General features: G+C 59.7%; 1 protein-coding gene across 2 annotated transcripts in view; it reads left to right on the top strand.

The window, feature by feature from the left end:
* The first annotated feature begins 6,806 nt into the window (after positions 1-6,806).
* Positions 6,807-18,506, top strand: part of FAM163B (family with sequence similarity 163 member B) — a 30,604-nt gene continuing 18,904 nt past the window's right edge. The window contains exon 1 of one of the 2 annotated variants that reach the window (XM_043567235.1): positions 6,807-6,928. The gene's annotated coding sequence lies outside the window, so the exon portion shown is untranslated. Of the gene's footprint in view, positions 6,929-8,082; positions 8,381-18,506 lie in introns of those variants that run through there. The other variant, XM_043567233.1, reaches the window with a different exon arrangement.

Raw genomic sequence — 18,506 nt, 5'->3', positions numbered from 1 at the left:
AGAGGTAGCATGGTTCCCCTGAGCTGTCCAAGTCACCTCTGTCACACGTTGGTGACCTGATAGGCATGTGGATCGTAGCGCAGCAGGAGCTCCGGGAACAGACCCCCGCATATCTGGAACGATGCAATTTTCACTTGGATAGGGAGCCAGGGACCACTGGTTATTCGAGTGTCAAAACAAAATAAAAACACAAACAGGTAAACCTGTGGCTCATAGCCACAAAAATCCTAGATGGGTTAAAAATTAAACACAAAATCAAAATGGCACAAATCGTATGGAAAATCTCATCTGCTTTTTTCTTTTGATTTTTTAACGTTTATTTTTGAGAGCGACAGAGTGAGAGGCAACAGGGGAGGGAGAGAGAGAGAGGGAGACGCAGAATCCGAAGCAGGCTCCAGGCTCCGAGCTGTCAGCGCAGAGCCCGACGCGGGGCTCCAACCCATGAACTGTGAGATCACGATCTGAGCCAAAGTCGGACGCTCAACCGACTGAGCCACAAAGGCGCCCCTCGTCTACTTGTTTGAGCCTCTCAGGGACCCTGCCGTGAAAGCCTGGCAGGTCTGGCCCCTAAAAGCCAGCGGCCTCAGCTCGATGACGGACCCTACCTAAGCCAAGGTGAAGACAGACACCAGCCTGGAAGAAAGTCTTTGCGCCCCACGAAACAGATGAGCACATAAAGAGTGCCTGCACATCAGCGTCAAGACACGAAGACTCGGAAATGGGGGAACAGGCAGGTGATGGGAGCGGGCGTAGGAGGGGGCTGTCAACCTCCCCAGCTGCTGGGAAAACACAGTCACCCAATGAGATACAAGTAAGGGGAAATGGACCAGATGACGGACCCCCGTGCCGTGAGGCTGCAGGGAGACAGAACCTGTCCCCACGGCGGGGAGGAGGGCACATCAGGCAGGGTCACTCACCTGATGATGCTCAAGGAGGCTTTTAGTAAAGGGGCTTTGATGGAGAAGTGGGCAAGTGAGGAAAGGAAGCCACAAGGTGAGGTGCAGTGAGCAGGTGCCGTTCCCTCGCCCTGGCCTGAGGGGGTGAGGCCCTAGGAGAAGGGGGTCAGAGGAGAGGGTACATGGCACAGGGAGGCCCAACCCCACCTGACGTGGTCCTAAAGCGGGGGAGCCAGGCACATGGAGACCCCTGCCCCACTCCCCTTCCGGGCCACGCCTGTTGGGAAGCTGGAGGGCACAGAGGCCCGAGGCAGACGTCCACCCACGTCTTACACACGGCCTTGTCACCCCTCTCGAGAGCCACATGCTGCCACCTGTGTGGCGGTGTCCTCAGACCCGGGTTTCAGGGGAAGGAAACCACAGTCAGCCCCAGCAAGTCTGGATGAGTCTCCCAGTGGAGGGATGGCTCACAAACACGTGAGTCTCAAAAAGTCCCCTATGGGGAAGCAAGCCACTGTTCTGTTTGTCCCACGGTGACGTGACTACCCCCAAGCTTCTCATCAAGACGAAACAGAGCAAAAGCAAAGGAAAATGGTGCAGTGGGAGAGGCCAGGCCAGCGCTGGGAAGGGCAAGCCCCCTTGTGTGGGATTATGGGTTTACAGCAGGGACAGTGGCTCCCCATACAGGAGCCACCAAGCACCCTGGGCTGTGGGGAAGGGGGTACGGGTGGGTGGGGGGGTGGGGGACCACCAACACCGAGGGCTCATACCTCCAGACAAGGCTGACCCTGTTTCAGGGTGACGGGGGCCAACGACAGGACCAGGGATGGGGGTGGGGGTCACGTGGAGGGCAGGTTAGTGGCTGGTTCTCCCCTCCCTGCCGCGTGTCCTACAGCAGAGGAGATGAGTGGCAGAGCGGCAGGCTTGGGCTGGGAGCACGCGTCCGTGGGCCCTGGTTTGGGGGCGCGTGCAAACGCTCCCCCCGACGTGCTCCCCACAGCCTCGCCAGCCAGACTGCTGCCAAGGGAAAGGCAGAGAATGCAAAGTCCTCTCCAAAGCCCAGGGGAGGAGGGACGGCCTCCCGGGCAGGGCTGTGGGGTCCACGGGGCGGTCAGTGGGCGGCTGCCACAGTCAGGGGCCACTGGTAAATGCCGGCCCCGCTCCAGACTCCATCGGAGATAGGGAGCCTGTCTCACCAAGGCCCCAGCCGCCCAGGATGGGGGGAAGCCAGTGGGACTGGGGCTCCCAAGGCCAGCACCCAGGCCCCAGGCCAGAGGTTTCGGCCCTTGCTGCCAGCCTTGCCCAGGCAAGCCGAGGGTCATCCCACCCTCGTCCTGGGGTATAAGCAGATCTGGCTGGCTCGGAACCACACGTGGGGAAACTGAGGCTCAGCCGTATTCGCCCACCCGGTGAGCAGGGCCAGGATGGAGCCCAGTTCTGCCCACCTCCAAGCCCTCGTCTCTCCACTGCTCTGCCCACACCAGATCCACATCCCCAGGTCCAAACTCTGGACCAGCCCCAACTGCGGGCCGAATCCCGGGCACGTGGAGGAGACAACAGCAGACCCATTGGGACGTCGGTCCTGAGAGAGAAAGGCTGGGCCTGTCCTACGCACCCCTGCGTCCCAGCACCCATCGCTACTGCATACAGTAGGCACTCAATAAGTGAGGCCAACTCACTCGGCCTCCAGGTGCTCACATGGAGTTAAGCGATTACAGAGAAGGCGAGGTTAGACTTTTGACCGAAGAGTCGTGCGAGCACAGAAGACATAAGGGCTCTGGCCCCCCTGGGGTCCTGGAGGCTGCCCCACTTGAGCCTGGGCCTTGTGGGGTGCGTAGGAGTTCGCCAGATGGTGCCGGGCAGAAGGGGCGTCTCGGGCAGAGACCAGCGTGTGCAAAGGCCGGGAGGATGAGAGCTTGGGCGCGGACAGTGCCAGAGCTGGCTAGGCTGACAGCCTGCGGAGGGAGGGCGGGCCGGGCTGGCTCTGGTGGCCAAGCTTGTACCCCATCCAGGGGACAGTCTGGCCACTCCTGCAGCAGAGGGGCTCCGGGCGAGTGGTGGGGTGCGCTCGGGGATCTTGTGGTGGTCCACGCGTCCCCAGGGCTGATGGGCTCAGACAGGCTCTGCCCTTTCTTCCCGGCAGGCCCTGTGGGGACCGGCTCTGGGCACGAGTCACCCCCGAGTCACTCATTAACTCTGCAGCCAGGCCGGTCACTTGCACTTCATTGCCTCAGTTTCCTTGTCGGTCCCACAGGAGAAATCGCGTGGCCAGTGGTCTCCAGTGGGGCACGAGGAGCAGAGGGAGGCCGGGCCTCTGGCCGCCCCTCGTCCGGAGGAGAGGGGGCGAGAAATCCAGGAGCAGCACAGAGCCTCGGGCTAATGCCTTCCCACTGAGGCTGGTGCCGGGGGACAGTGGAGAGCAGAAGGGACAAATGTCTGCCCGCATGGCTCTTCTATCCCAGAGCAGAGACGCAGAGGATGTGGGAGCCAACAGGGGAGACGGTGCCCGAGACTCAGGACCACGGAGCCCCTGCACAGGTGCTGGGAAGAGAGGGACAGCGTGGGGGAGCCCGAGGCTGAAGGTCGTCCCCCGTGCTTCCTCGGGGGGCTACGAAAGTGCCATGGCGTCTCCGGGTCGTGTTACCGCAGGGGCAGCAGCGGTCATCTGCTGGAGCGCAGACCCCAGCCGAGGCTCTTGAGCCACCTCGGGCCGCCAGACGTGTGCGTGTGGAGGGGTGCAGCAGCAAGGCCTCGGCATCCCACACCCCACCCCTGCGCCCTTCGACCTTGGGGCACTGTTCGCGTCCTTGGTCTGCCCCGCTCATCCTGCCTCCCCACACCTGACCCTACGGTTCCCTTCCTTCCCCTCCTCCCACACCCTCCCTCCTCCTGGCCCCCAATCCAAACCTGCCACCGTCAGCCAGGGCGTCAGGAGAGCCACGTGACGATCAGCACGCCACGGATGTCGGCCACGGGGAGTGCGGTCCTGGATCCAGCCCCACCGGGCCCAGGGAGCCCTGTCTCATCCGGCTCTGAACCCTCACCCGGTCCGAGCTCCCCGACAGCGGGGCCTTTCTGCACCCACAGTGCGCGGCACGTGAGTGAATGCATGAGTGCAGGCACGCGCAGCCCAAGCTGGCCGGGAAAGAGGAGGTGAGGTCACGAGAGCTCGTCGGGATGAACCGTGATTCACCGGAGGGGCCCCAAGGGACCCTTGACTGCTCCCCAGCGCCTCGCTCGGCATCACCTCGTCCCCGCCCATCATCCTCGAAGATTGCTGAAGAGTGAGCACATCAAGCTTGCTGTCACAACGTTGTAGAATGTTGCAGTAACTGAAAACCACCGGTGATTTCTGTTCAAACAGACAAGGCTGTCTTTTCAAACCAGGACAATGGAAACACCGCCGTGTGCGCCCAAGCAACCCCCGGCACCCCCACCCCCCCCGCGCCCGGCCCTCTGCACATCGGTCGTCTCATCCTCTCACTCCTGCTCTCCCCTCCACGCTCTGATGCCTTGTTCTGCTCCTGGTCACGTCCCAAAGACACCCAACCCAAAGCCCTTGATCTAGAACGCGAGTGTATTCTGCCCAGCCAACATCACAAAATAATCGCAATGTCATGGCCTGGGTCATCTCTCAAAAAAAAAAAAAAAAAAAAAAAAAACAAACCTATTCTCCAAATGGGCTTGACCTGGATGGATGTTTTGGAATTGGGTAGACACAGGTTCAGTGACATAAGTGGGCCCGCCACAGAGCCCGTTCAGTCAGTGGAAGAACCCCTCAGGAGCGCAGGCCGGGAAAAGAAAACGCTCCAAAGACCAAACTAAGGTTAATTTAGTAACTGCCCGAAGCCCCCGGCAATTTCCATAAGTACCCGCTGGAGGAAACAGCGGCCCCTTTCGGTCATTTGCCCCAGTGCCCATTTGGGGAAAGAACTTGGAAGGCTCAACATGGGGCCCCCTCTGGTGGCCCGAGATACACCGGGCAGCTGAAACGGGGGCCGGGCAGTGGGGTGCCCACCCCAAGCTGCCATCGGCCCCCCCTTCTAAGACTCCAGAGACTTCCGAGGCTGGACGGGTCCCCCCCGCCGGGGGCCAGCTCGGCCAGCTCGACTCCGCAGTTAGTGAACGGCCAGCTGCTGCTTGGACACGTCTGGAGACGGGGAGCTCACTGCCTCTTGAGGGTTCCCAGAAAGGGAATTGGCCGAATCCTCACTCCTGGAGCGCTTGGCTCCCCTCCCTCTCAGCTGGATGAGACTCAAGTGAGAAGCCGCGGCTGGGCGCATATCCTCTGCCTCCCAGGACGTAATTCACTCCATCTGGATGGTTATGTGACCGTCTTGGGTGCGGGGCCGTGGTCAGAGGGTCGAGGCCCCTGCAGTCACCCGAGTAATTAGTTCCTATACGTCGAGTCAGTGACTGCGTAGAGAGAAACGGGCAGTGGTCATCACGGCCCCTCCCCTGCAAGCTATCCGCCCTGCCCCCGGAGAAACAAATGGGTAGGAAGGTCGTGTCTTGACAGCATGGGGCTGATCTGACAAAAGCTCCATTTGCCCTCAGTGGGAAATGAACCCTCATAAACTGCCACCTATGTTCCAATGTGTTGGGGCTTTTGCAACCAACTCGGCCATCTGTTGGATCTGAGTTAGAGCCACGAAGCTCGGTGCCGGGAGAGAGATGCTAGTGATGGGGACATAGTAGCCGCCATAAACTGAAGTTGCCGTGCAACCGAAAGCATATGGAAGAGGAAGGAGCGACAGTGAGGTGGCACTGAGCCGTGCCTCCCGCCCCCAGGACCACTTCTGGCCAAACTGACAGAACCATGTGTAGCAAATGGTTTTTTTTTTTTTTGTTTTTTTTTTTTTTTTTTTTTTTTTTTTTGCCTGCATGCACGCGTCAGGAGAATTTGCCGTTTAAGCGAACCTGATGGTGGGTTGTTTCTATAAAGTCAGACCAGTGGCTCCTCACGCCACCCCCCTCCATTTTTATTTTTGGAGAAAGGGTTGTTGCTTAAAACCAGGTCACGGTTTTAAGAGCGAGTTTGGTGGGGACCATCGAGCATCAACATCCGAGTGAAATCTGCTCACTGCAGCCACCTTCTCGCGGCCCGTGCGACCGTCGGTAAGTCGCTTCGCGCCTCTCCCACCACCGACAACGCGTGAGTAAGAAGCGTGTCTACTTTATACGTTGCGGGGAGCATTCAGTCGTGGATGAAGCAAAACGGGCTCAGAGCGCCTCATCACAGGCCCCGGGAGCCCACCTCTGCAGAGCTTGGGAAGGAAACCCCTGCTTCACGAGGTCAGCAGCTCCGGACCCACAGCTGGGAAATTCTGCCGAGTGTGAATGAAGAGAAGGCGGGGGGCAGGAGTGGCAGGGCATTGGAGCCGGCTGGTGAAGACAGTTTGGCAGTGATGCTCCTTTTAAAATTCTTGGCACATGTTTGCCGAGATCTAAGCAATCCTGAAATTAAAAAAAAAGAAAAAGAAAAAAAAGGTGGCTCAGTTGTCTAATGGGGATTTTGATGGAAAATGTCGATTTAAAGGATTCCTAGGCTGACTCCTCAGGCACTGATTGGCTGGCCGGTATACATCTCTCTCTGTCTCTCTCCCCGCCCCCCCCCCCTCCTCATGTGGAATTTCTATTAATGTTTCCATATTTTTTCCTAAGTTGGGAGCACATCGAAAATCTGGGAGGAGGGTATGAGGAGCATGTGTTCGAGATTCAGTCTAAGCCAGCTCCGGTCTGCTGCTCTTAAGTCTCCAATCTTCACCTGCAAAGTCATCTCAATGGATTGTTGAGAAGATTTCAATGAGACAATGCGGGCAACGTGTGTAGCCTTGTGTCGGGGACGTACTGAGCACATAGTGAGTGATGTTTACCATGAAGTCAGTGCCTGGTGGAAGCAGGTACTGTGCATCCCCTGACCCCTTAGGAAGCGAGGCGGGTGATGTTCAATTATCCTGCTCGGAAGGGACGGAGATATTCGACATTCACGGGGCAGGCACCAGCTCTTTCCATTAGTTAAGAGGAATGAGGTAAGGAAACTCTCCAGGGTCAAAGTGGCTTGAACAGTTTGGGGAAATTGGGCAGTGACCCGACCTAGGGAACCTGACAGGGCGAGGCAGGAGGCTGGACATCTGGAGCCTGTCTATCTGGCTTGTAAATACTCACCCTCTTGGTCCTGTGGGGTGGCTCTGAGCCCGGCGCTTATCTCTGTCTCCTCAGCCCATCTGTAAGGCGGGAGTGGACTCCAAGCAGGTCCTTTCACGCCCTCCATGTGTCCCCAGTATTCCCGTCTCTAGAACAGGAGTGAAGTAACAGGTTTTCCCTACCAAGATATAGAGTCTTTTAAAGAACTTAAGAGTTGGAAAAGCAAACGGTCGTATTACGTTTTCAATGAGCCAGGCACGGTTCTTAGTGCCTTACATATTCTTTAGTAATATTTAGTTTCAGGCCTCTCTCTCGGCTCGGGGTCCCCGTGGCTTCGGCCTCGTCTTGAGTGTCTCTCTGCAGGGACAGAGGTCACTCGCTGCCTCTGGGAGCACTCCCTTCAGGTGGAGGGATCTCATGCCAGGAAGGAAGCAGCCCAGTCTGTCCTGCTTCAGCGTGCAGCCATTGGTCCCAAATCTGTGCTTTGTGGTCCCAAAGCAGGAGTCTGCTCCCTTCCTCTGTGGATGCCCTGAGAGATCCAAGGGCAGCCACCAGGCCCCAGAGCAGGACAGGCACCGCCCTTTCTCCCTAGCTTGGCGGTTGCCCACCATGAGAATGGAAACAAACCATGAAAAAGGCCAGAGTTTCCTGAGCCCCCACTGTGTGCCAGGCCCCTGGACCTGGTTGAACTGCATTCTCAGACCAACCTTGCAGGCACTGCTATGGCGCCTTTCACAGGTGAGAGCCAGAGAGACTCCCCGAGTCAGGAACTTGCCCCAAGGTCGCACTGTTGACAAGCAGCAGCAGCTTCAGCCCGACTCCCAATTCCAGAAAGCAGGCGCAGAGCCACGGGAGCCCCGCGGGGCGCCGGGCGGGGGCGGGAGGTCCCGCGGCCTGGGCCCGTAGCGGACGAGCGGTCAGCACCAGGGACAGCTCCCAAACCGCTCCCCGCAGCCCCCGACGGCGGCGCGCGCGGGGCCGGCGGCGCGCTCCCCGCCGGCTCGTGCGCGCGCCCTCCCGCCAGCGCGCGCCCCGCGCCCGGGACTGGGCTGGAACCGCGCGTGCCGCTCGCTGGGAGGCAGCCTGCGCGTCCGGAGCCGTGGCCGCAGCCGGAGCTGGCAGGGGGCTCCCGCCCGGGCACGCAGTCGCCTCCCGCGGGCCTCCGGGCCTCCCCAGCGCCCGCCTCGCCCGCCCGGCCCCAGCAGGCGCCGCAGCCGTGGCCTGGGCAGGAGCGGCCGCCGCTAGCTGCGCCCTGCCCGGGACGGACGCCGGACCGCCCCGTCACGTGCGCCCAAGTCCTCGGCCGGCCGGGGGCAGCGCCGTTCCCATGGTTCAAGGTAAGGGCGGAGCGGGCCGAGCGGGCCGAGCGGTCGCGGGGCGAGGGGGCCTTGGCCGCCGGGGACGCAGGCAGGGAAGCCCCGGCTCAGTGCCCACGAAGGCTGGGGCGCCCGCTGCAGCCTGCTGGGCAGTATGGAGCCAGGTCCCTGCCCCACGCAGCTGCCGGGCCACACCACCCGTCCCATCTCCATCTGCCCTGGACGTGCGCCCCTGGGGAGGAGGCTGTGGACTGTGAATGGAGACCCAGGTGGGCAGCGAGGCAGGGAGGGAGGTGGGGACCCACGGTGCCAAGGGACGCCTGGTCTCTCTCTTGGCCTGGGCATGAAGGAAATCGGGGAGAGAAAGTTTCCGAGAGGAGCCTGGCCTCTGTTCTCTGTGGTGCCGGGAGCCGAGACCATTCAGTGAGACTTGCCTTGGACCAGACACCGTGCGTGGCACCTGACCTGTGTAATCATTCATCCAATTCACCCAACACCCATCGGAGAGGGGCACTGGCTCTATTTGACAGAGGAGGAAACTGAGGCTCAGGGAAGTTTGGTCGCTTGTCCAAGGTCACACAGCCAGTAAGTGGTGGTGCTGACCTCAGTCACGGCCACCGGCCTCCGTCACGGCCACCAGCCGCACGCCCACCCACCTTTGTCTGTTTGAAATCTCAGCTTAAACGGGGGAGAGGAGCACTGGGCTGGCCTTTGGGTTTTCCCAGCCAGGAATAAAAAGACTCCAAACACCAAAACTCCAGGAGAGACTGCCTGCCCACCCTCCCAGCTCTGCCACGTCATCCCACCCAGTGTCCTGTGCTCCCAAGGCCGAGGGCCATGTGGGCACTAAGAGCCCTGCCAGTGTGCATCTCAGCCCCAACACTCTGTGACGACAGTCTCAAGGGTCAAATTCATTGACCCTTCTTGAAGATAAGAGGGTGTCCCAGGGGCCTTAGCCCCAGCTGGCCCTCCTTTCACGTTCCTCGGGAAGCTGGAGCTCAGGAGAGCCAGAGGGGACGACCTGCCAGCCTTTCCCTGGCACTCCCCTCTGCTCAGGCCAGGCCAGGCTCCTGGGGCGGGAAGGGGCGGGGGAGGCTTCCAGGTGCGGTGAGGACTTCCAACCCCCGAAGGTTTGCGCTCGCTAGGACAGCATCCAGCCGCCTCTGCCAGTGGCACTGACGATGGAGCCGAAACGACCAGAGACATCTTCTTACCTAAGCAGGTGGCACCGGCGCTTCCTGGGCCGAGGGGAGGGACTGACTTTAATTCTTTGTGCACTGACCGTAAGCTTTCGGAAGAGCTGGGGTGCTGGGAACTCGGGACAAGTCCATCTCGCTCCTGAGGCTGGGGCTCAGGCAAGCTGGGGTTTTGTTCCCGTTTTCATCTGGCGCGGCTGTTGGGCACCTGCGTGACGGGGTGAAAAAAAACCAGGGTGAGCCTTGTGCCCTGGATCCTCCTGACTTCTGGTCTCCCTGCCACCTGAACTTCCAGAGGGGCTGACTGGTCCCGATTCCCTTGGAAAGCTTGGAACTGGTCTCCTGAAGTGTTTGGGGGTGTCTGGGAAGGACCCACAGGCTCTCCCGGCCTCAGTGCCTTCGGGGTGCATGGGGACGGACGTGGGGAGCTCTGGGGACCATCGCCTGGTCTTTCTGGAGCTCTCTGGCACTCTCTGCTGAGAGCGCTGGCTATGGAAATGTTCCAGCTTTTCCACCCTAGCCTCTCCAGGGGAAGAGGGGAGGGCGTCCACCACAGAGCCCTTCCCAGCCTCCGAGGCCTCGAGCTCCCAGACGCGCATTGCTTACACCAGCACAATCGTCAAACAGGAGTAAGGGCGCTCGGGGAAAGGTGGGCACGGCTCGTGGAGCCAAGACTCATCTGCCCAGTTGTGTCCACCTTTCAGGGTGACCTTGGGCAAGTGATCTTGCCTCTCCAGACCTCAGTCTCTCATCTGTGAGATGACGGGGTGGCTCATGCCATGCCCCTGATGGGCCATGACCACTCTGCTCATCGAGGCCCCAAAGTGAGCATGTGAGGCTGGGAGGAGCTGCAGTATTGAGGGAGCACAGAGGAATTTTGAAATTTCGGGGCAAATCTGAACCCAAGCCCCCCACTCAAGTGATCGGCCCAGCCTCGCATGTTTGGGGGCCGGCTCTAAATCGCTGACTCCCGGTGCCGGTTCTGGGTGAGCCATATGGCCCGGCCGGCCCGGAGGCTACACGGCAGGGACCCAGTCCCGCAAAGAGGCCCCTGGGCTCCACGGATCCGCTCCGCAGAGCGATGGCCTCGACATCCAGCGAGGCATAATTGCAGCACTCAGAAGGGGTGAGGGAGCAGGCAGGGCTGCGGGGGGAGAGTCATTACATCTCTGTAAATTGCATCTGAGTTCGGGCAGGAGGCAAGTCACAGTGGCAAAAGAGCCCCACTCCCGTCCTCCCGGCAGCTCCTGGCCCGGCCACTCTCTGCAAAGTAGCCAGTCTGCGTCTGTACATCAGTAAGAAGCAGCTTGTGTGGCAGAGAGCGCGGATCCTGGGCGACCGTGGGCAAATCGGTCAGCCTCCTCGTGTGCAAAACTGAGGGCGCTCCTGCCTTCCCCGCCAGCACAGGGCGGCAGCTGTGAATCTGGGCTCCCCCCCGCCCCGAGGCTCAGCCCGGGGTCTGCTCCACGGAGACCAGCGCGACCGGGGGCTTCTCAGCCTGGCTTTGCTCTCCCCCTGGTACTGGTTTTCCTTGCGGCGTCTCGGTCCCTTCGGATTTGCTCCAAAGGGGGTTTGACAAGCCCGGCGTCTTCAGCGTCTGCCAGCTCCTGTCCTTCCATTGCCGCGTGGAGAGGCTCCTGGTGCGGGCCCTCTTGTTTCTGTTTGCAAAGCTCTTTGTTCCCTTTGGAATCAGGTCCCCTCCCTAAGCAGGCTCGAGCTGACTGGCAAGCCCTCCCCCAGGCTTGGCCCAGCCCCACCCCCGGCTGGGGGCCCCCTCTGAGGGTGGAAAGCACTGCAGGAAGAATTCTAGGGGAACTGACCACCTTGCCCCGGGTCTGAGTCAAGCCTGCTGCTTCCCGGCTGTGGGATCTTCTGGGCTGTGGCCCGCCAGGCGAGGCTTGTAAGCCCTGCTTCCGGGGGTGGGTTTCTCCAGAGATCCCCAGAAACCACAGACGTCGGGAGCCTGGGAGGGACACGGCCAGATGTAGCCTTTAGAGAATGTTCTCGGGCTGCGGCACGACGGGCTACGTGGAGAGGGTGAGGCTGGAGGCAGGAAGTCTCTGGAGGAGGCCACTGCGTCCAGCCAGAAGGGAAATGATGGAGGCCTGGACCAGGGGAGTGAGAAGTGGGCAGAAATGACCATCCCTCGGAGGGAGGGGCGAGGAGACAGTGTGCTGGGTGGTGGGAGAGGCCCGGGACTGAACACCTACCTGTCACAGGGCTCTGCTCTACACGGGACCGGGCCGGAGACCCGGGCGTGGCCGGACAGGCAGGATGGGCCGCGCCTAAGTGGTGAGGAGGCAGCCCCGGGGGCCTCGAGGAAGACTTTTCTGTTCCAGCAGCAGCATGGCGTCACAGCCTGGCTCCATGTTACCGCCTGTCCCCTGCACACGGTCCCCGCCCACCTCGAGGGGTTCCCACGGGACTGGGCCCCGCCCCGGTCTAGCCAGCCACCTGTACCCCCGTGCTCGGCTTTCCCAGGTGGCAGAGGCGGGAGAAGCCTGGGCCAGCCGAGAGGCCCACGTGGAGGCTGGCCAGGGGCCTGGGTGGTGACCCTACAGCAAGCCGGGCTGCGGGGGCTGCCGCCTCGTTCGCCCCGTTCCCTGGTGGTGTGGTCGAGTGGAGGAGAGCGTGGCCGTCGGGGCTGACCAGAGCCGTGTTCCTGTCCATGCTGAGTGTCCCTAGTGAGGTGACTTGGCCTCTCTGGGCCTTGGGTTGCTCGGTGACAATGTTAACATCCACCTCAAAGGATGTGCTAGGTTGCGTCTCAGCTGGCTGACCGGGGAGGGGGTTGCGGGCACTGTTCAGCGCTAACTGAAACCTCTCTTCCAGGGCAGGTCCACCCCCCGGGGCAGCCCCCGTGGGTGCTCGTTTCCTGGCTCAGCCACAGAGTGGGCTCAGGGCAGACTGGCCTGGGGGCCACCCTGGCTCCCTGACCGTCACCTGCATCTGGGTTCTTCCCGCCCTGGTCCACAGTTTCCGCATGCCACAGCAGTGGCAGAGGTGACCCTTGGGGCACTCCCGGGCTGGCCCTGGCCAGTGGGGCCCTCTGGCGGCCGGGATCCCTGGGGAACAACAGTCCTCCCTCCTTTATTATTATTATTATTATTTCTTATTACTTATCGTCATCTGCTGTACTTGGTCGTGCACCCCGTCCAAACTTGCACTTGGAACTGTACTCCCCGGGGTGGGTGCCAGCAGCCTCGCGTCCCTGGGGACTTGCTGGGAGCACAGATCCTCAGACCCCCTCCAGACCTCCTGGTCTAACAGGCTCCCCGGGCGATCCCTGTGCTCAGTGAAGTTGGAGACACGCTGTTCCAGAAAACATTCTGTGCACAAAAACAGCGGCGGAAAGCCATCGCAGGTGACTGTCTCCTGCAGGCTTACGTATTTAGCTAAGATATGTTAAATTTTAATACGCTAAAGGGATTTTGAAATGAAATAAATTGGTGCTGGCTGTAAAAGGCAAGTCAAGCCATCCCTTTGCTTGCTTGTTTGTTTTTCACAAAATATAAGCCCGGGGCTTCCCCACTGCGACCCACCCCCAGGCCGGGCCCCCGGGGATCCGTCACCCAGGGGCTCCTTGGCCTGTGTTCCTCCCTGTTCTTTTGTCGGCAGATCTGGACCCTCTCCCCGCATCAGCACCCGTTTTCTCGTGTTTACCTGGCCCCGTGTTAGTGAGCAGGCGTGTGGGTCATCCTGGGTTTTGGGTTGTGCTGCGTAGTTTTATTGATTCATTTGCTGGTGTGATCCCAGCAGGGAAGGATCTCGGTGGTGGGGGGGGGGACTTCAGGGGGGGAGTGCACACTTGTGACTAGAATGAGAGAGCTGGGCAAAGCACCTCCCGATGGATTGTGACACGGATGTGAGGCAGCAGGCATCCCGGATTCAGAGGAAGATACCCCATGGGTCAGAGCAGTCTGGGAGGGCTTCCTGGAGGTGGAACTTGAGCTAAGCCCGGAAGGAGTATGGAGTGGGGAGGAGCAAGCGTGCCGGGGGAGACGGGGCATTTCTACCATCCCTGGGACGCAAGACGCCTCTCTGTTGACTTTGGTAATCAGTGACTCACAGAAGATACCCCGACCGTGTCCAGTAGTCCGTGCCCTATAAGGGTGGGGGGAACCAGCTGGCCACTTTCTGGTGGTCCCATTGGCCTGGAGCCTCAAATCTGTTGTGACTGAGGTCGGCATTCATGCTCTGGTCTCTCTGCCAGGCTCAAAAAGGCTCCCCGCCGCCCCAGTAAGACACGCGAGGGACCCGCGGCCCAGCCCCCGCCACGGCCCCACGGCCCTGCCTCAACTCCAGGGCGCCAGCCGGCTCTGGCTTTGTGCTTCCTGCCAGCACATCCCCCTAGCGCTGGCTCAGGTTATTTTGGCCAGGCTGCTCGGAGCACAGGAGCGTGTGTCCCAGGGCGTAGGAGGAGGCTGGGATGCATCATTAGTGTGTCCCTGACACTTGTCAGAGGCCTTGCCTCGCGGTGTTGGAATGTCACATTTACTCCCTGTTTTCCAAGTTCCTCCACTTGCTGTTGGCAAATGCACTGACTCGATACCTTCGGGAACCTTCCTACAGCAAAGATGCTCATTGTTCAGATTCCGAGGCAAGCGCCTAGTCCAGAAGCCCTTTCTCTCTGCAGGGCGTCTGCCCCCCGCTGCTCCCAGAAGCCGGCAGACCCAGCTGGCTTAGGGAAGGACCCACATGTCTCTTGCTGGCAGGGTCTCCCCTCGAAACATTGCGAAACCAGCAATGGCTTTTGAAAGGGCTGATTCCAGGATATGATGATCCAATTTTGGTTCAAAGGAGGACAGGGGGGGAAAAAAAAGTCGAATATTTCGCAGAAAAAAACAGCAACTTCTTTGTAACATCGTCAAATTGCGAACTTCTGGTATTTACCTGTGCTTAGAGTTTTTGTTTGGTTAAAACACTCATTATGCAGAAGGCTCCTGGCTCAGTGCGAACCCATTTACAAAATTAAAAATATAGGCAACTTTAATTTTACCTTCATGGAACTTCCCACACGAGAGTTCCCTCTAATTACTAAACAGATTTCTGCTTCAAAAGGACAATTTTTGTTTTGCGATGCAGCGTCCTGAGTAATTACTTTTGTGGTAGGTTTTATTGCCGCTGGGCTGTGATGTGTTTCGGTGTCCACCCTTTTCTCTCTGGGATCATCCCCACTGTTGAACGTGAGACCCGAGGGCAAGAGGGAGGCGGGGGAGCGAACGGGTAGGGGTCCAGCATGGCCGCAGAATCTGTGGGATGCTCTGAGCAGGCACAAGGGTTAGGACCCCGCGACTCTGCCCAGCCGCCAGCGCGGGCTCCTCCGGGCTGGTGAGCCCTCTCTGTGCCCTACGTTCCTGGTCCACAGAAATCAGATAGCTGTACCCCTCTCGCAGGGTGGTGGTGAGGGTTCTTCACCCCCGTGTAAGACCCCGGATGCCCGGTAGGAGCTCGACAGAGGGGGCCTGGTGCTAGATTCTGGGGTCTCTGAGGGCCTGTTGAGGAGCACTTGGGTTCCCGGTCGTCTGTGCAGCTGGGGGTCGGAACCCTGCTTCCATCCCGTCCCAGCTGAAGACAGAGCGCGGACCCCGGCTGCAGCCTAGAAGGCCCTGCCTGCCACAGACCCTGCGAAGCCCCCGACCTCCTCACTGGCCTGTCCGCCCCCACTGGGCTCCCGCATGGTGGCTTACTTCCCGTTCTGGAACATGCCCAGAACCTTCCTTCTTGGGGTGGGGGGGGGGGGGGCGTCCCGCCTACTCCCCTCTCTGCCTGAAGAGCAGATCTCATTGGCCACGGTGTGCTTCAGGAACGTGTCCCTGACCCCACGTCACCTCCCGGGAGGTTCAGCCCCATGACACGCCCTTGGGCCCACTGTGACACTGGCCCTTTGGGTCTTCCTGACTGGTCTCCGTCAGCACGCAGGCTGGGGGGGCCCCCTTGAGGAGCGCACCTGTGGATGCTGTCCACCAGTGCGCCCAGAACCAGGCACAGTGCCAGGCACATGGATGGGAGCACTTGGCAGACATTTACCGGACGGCTGGAAGCTTTTGTGCCATTCTGACGCCCCCACCTTGCCTGCCAGGGGCCGCCGTGGCTTCTCCCTGACCTCTCCCCGGACTGAGACACCCCATGTTTAGAGCCACAAATGACATCTATTTTCCCATCAGCGTCTCCCCTCCAAACACTCAGAACCTCCTCCGGGAGGAAGACTCAGAACGTTCCAGAGACGGGAAGTAAGCCAGCGTGGCCAGAGTGCAGCCAGTTGTGAGGCAGTTTGGGAGGTGAACAGGGTCTGCTCCGTGTGGCACCTGCCGTTTTCCAGCTGCAGGAATTTTCAGCGTCGGGCGAGGTGATTCCAGGGCTGGTGGGTCACCCAGGCCAGGCCTCAGCTCCCGGCCAGGCCTCCGGGTTTTTAAAAATCATTCAATCTGCAAGACGGGCCCTTTCAACAACACGCCTACACTCACTTAAAAATGGCTGAGCCCAATTTTCCTAAAAAGGAAAGTTGATGTGAAACAAACCGCTTCGGGCAGGGTCTTTGCTGAAGCCTGGGCCACCAAGGACTGCTCAGGGCGGCAGAGTTGTCCCCAGAAGTTGACAACGGAGTCACGGCGGCCACCGAGCTGGCAGAGCCTTGCGGAGAGCAGAGGTGCCAGAACGGACCAGGGTGAGCTTTTGCCCGTGCCCCGGGGCACTTGAGCCCGTGACACTATGTCAGAGGAACCAAGAAATGGGTGGGGGTGGGGGTGGGGGTGGGGGTGGGGGTGGGGGTGGGGCCGGCCAGGTTGACAGCCGCTGTTTGTTGAGGCCTCTGCCCGCAGGATCCGTCCATGCGCCCAGGCAGGTGGGGCCGCCTCGGGCTCCCCGAGGCTTGTACTTGGAGAGAACTTGGGGTGACCCCCCGGGGAGAAGCGAACCCTGGAATGTGGCCCGGAGCCGAGGGGGTCCCACCCTCCCCCATCCCCTAAGGGTGTGTATCCCACCGCTCAGGCTGTCTTGGATGAACTGTGATTTCAAGGGGGAAAGTCCCTTTGTTCCTTGAGCCGGTGATTAGACGGGGTAACGTCCAAAGTCCCTTCCCGGTGTGCGGGGAGAAGCGGGGGACTCTTGTTCAGATATTCTGATTCTCTGAGACTCTGAGCCGCGTGGCTCTAAGTCCCTGGGAGTCCACCATTCTGCCACCTTGTCTGGACCCTCCTCCCAGGCTCCAGTAGTGCCCTGGTCGTCCGCCCCGTCGTCCTGCCCTCTGGTTCCCCACCCAGCTCCAGACCCTGCCTGGAGCCCCAGGGCAGAAGGTGGGCCTGTCTCACATGAGCTGCACTGACCTTAGACCAAGGCAGGGATCCAGGGGGGCTCCCTGGTAGGTGCCAAGTCCCCTGGGGGCATCTGAACTCCAAGGGGAGTGCCCAGATGGATGGTGGCAGCTCACAGCCCAACCTCTCTCCCCCACCAGCTGCTGGACCGTCCAGCCAGTCCCTCTGGAATCTCCAGGTTGCTCAACTCACCTTTGCCTGGACTCACCTGCTGTTCCTTCACCATCAGCACCACATACACAGGCACACAGGCACACATGCAGATATAAATGCACGTGCCACATACATGTATACACGCGCACACAGACACACATGTGGATATAAATACGCACGCTGCATACACTTATACATATAGGGGTACGTATACATGCATATACACGCACATGGTGTGTACACACACATATACATACATGTAGATGCACACACACAAGGTTATTAAGAAATAGCAGAGGGGTGCCTGGGTGGCTCAGTCGGTTGGGCGTCCGACTTCGGCTCAGGTCATGATCTCACGGTTCCTGAGTTCAAGCCCTGCGTCGGGCTCTGTGCTGATGGCTCAGAGCCTGGAGCCTATTTCCGATTCTGTGTCTCCCTCTCTCTCTCTGCCCCTCCCCCATTCATGCTCTGTCTCTCTCTGTCTCAAAAATAAATAAACGTTAAAAAAAATTTTTTTAAAAAGAAATAGCAGAGAACTGCAGTTTAGGACAGGCGAGCTCCGGAAAAACCCTAAGTTTCCCTAATTCGATTCTTTGCTATTCCCGAATAAACCCACTTTGCTGGTGAAATAACTGGCTATTTTATTTTTAAGGTTAACAACACACACACACACACACACACACACACACACACACGTACAACACACACACATATACACACAGACATGCACACCTATGCATAGACACACGCATGACTACACAAACACATGCACATGCATACACACAAACACATGAGCGTGCACATGCACGCACGTACGTGCACACACATGGGCGTGCACATGTGCGCGCGTGCACACACCTGGACACGCATATGCACGTACGTGCGCACAAACATGGGCGCGTGCACATGCAGGCGCGTACGCACATGTGGGCACACACATGCACGCGTGTACACACAAACATATGGGCATGCACACATGCACGCGCATACGCACACGTGGGCACACACATGCACGCGTGTACGCACAAACATATGGGCGTGCACATGCATGCGCGTATGCACACACATGGACACGCGTGTACGCACAAACACATGGGCGCGCGCACATGCACGCGCGTATGCACACACATGGACACACATGCACGCGTGTACGCACAAACACATGGGCGCGCGCACATGCACGCGCATACGCACATGTGGGCACACACATGCACGCGTGTACGCACAAACATATGGGCGTGCACATGCACGCGCGTATGCACACACACGGACACACATGCACGCACGTACGCACAAACACATGGGCGCGCGCACATGCACGCGCGTATGCACACACATGGACACACATGCACGCGTGTACGCACAAACATATGGGCGTGCACATGCACGCGCGTATGCACACACATGGACACACATGCACGCGTGTACGCACAAACACATGGGCGCGCGCACATGCACGCGCGTATGCACACACATGGACACACA

Source organism: Prionailurus bengalensis, chromosome D4 (assembly GCF_016509475.1).
Source record: "Prionailurus bengalensis isolate Pbe53 chromosome D4, Fcat_Pben_1.1_paternal_pri, whole genome shotgun sequence".
In the NCBI taxonomy this organism is placed as follows: Eukaryota; Metazoa; Chordata; class Mammalia; order Carnivora; family Felidae; genus Prionailurus; species Prionailurus bengalensis.
Note: the sequence above shows the minus strand (reverse complement) of the source record. Positions and strands in the feature narration are given on the sequence as shown.